Source organism: Plasmopara halstedii (assembly GCF_900000015.1).
Source record: "Plasmopara halstedii genome assembly, contig: Scaffold_658, whole genome shotgun sequence".
Lineage (NCBI taxonomy): Eukaryota > Oomycota > Peronosporomycetes > Peronosporales > Peronosporaceae > Plasmopara > Plasmopara halstedii.
The window spans coordinates 133,673-134,185 of NW_020187575.1; positions in this window are offsets into that span (position 1 = coordinate 133,673).

Consider the following 513-nt stretch of genomic DNA (forward strand, 5'->3'; position numbering starts at 1 on the left):
TCATCACTGTGTCGCGGAAATGAGACCTATTGTCTGAGACCAAGGTCTGCGGGAGCCCAAACCTCTTGTACCAATCTAGCACCGCGGATACCGCCACCAGCCCATTGGCACTCTCGCTTGCAGCTAGTTTCCAATAATGTGAGAGGTCATCTTTCATGACCAGCACATACTTGGCGCTGCCGTAACTTTCTCCCATGTATAAGAAGTCCATGTGGAGAGGTTCGTTTCTTCAAGTAACTATATGTGTGGAATTCCATGGGCGTTGAATGATCATGCCTCCTTCTACTTGCTTACACAATAGGCAACGGCTCACGAATTTCCTCGACCTTGGGCCGCAGATTTTCAATTGCAAACTCGCGATTCAACACCAAGAACATGGCATCTGCCCCACGGTGAGCACGAACACCACAATGTGCAACCGTGAAGATACGCGTCACAAGTTCTTCCGACTCAAATTCAAATACAGGCCGTTATCCCCAAGTTCGAGACCATCGATCGGGTCCTTCTTCTGCG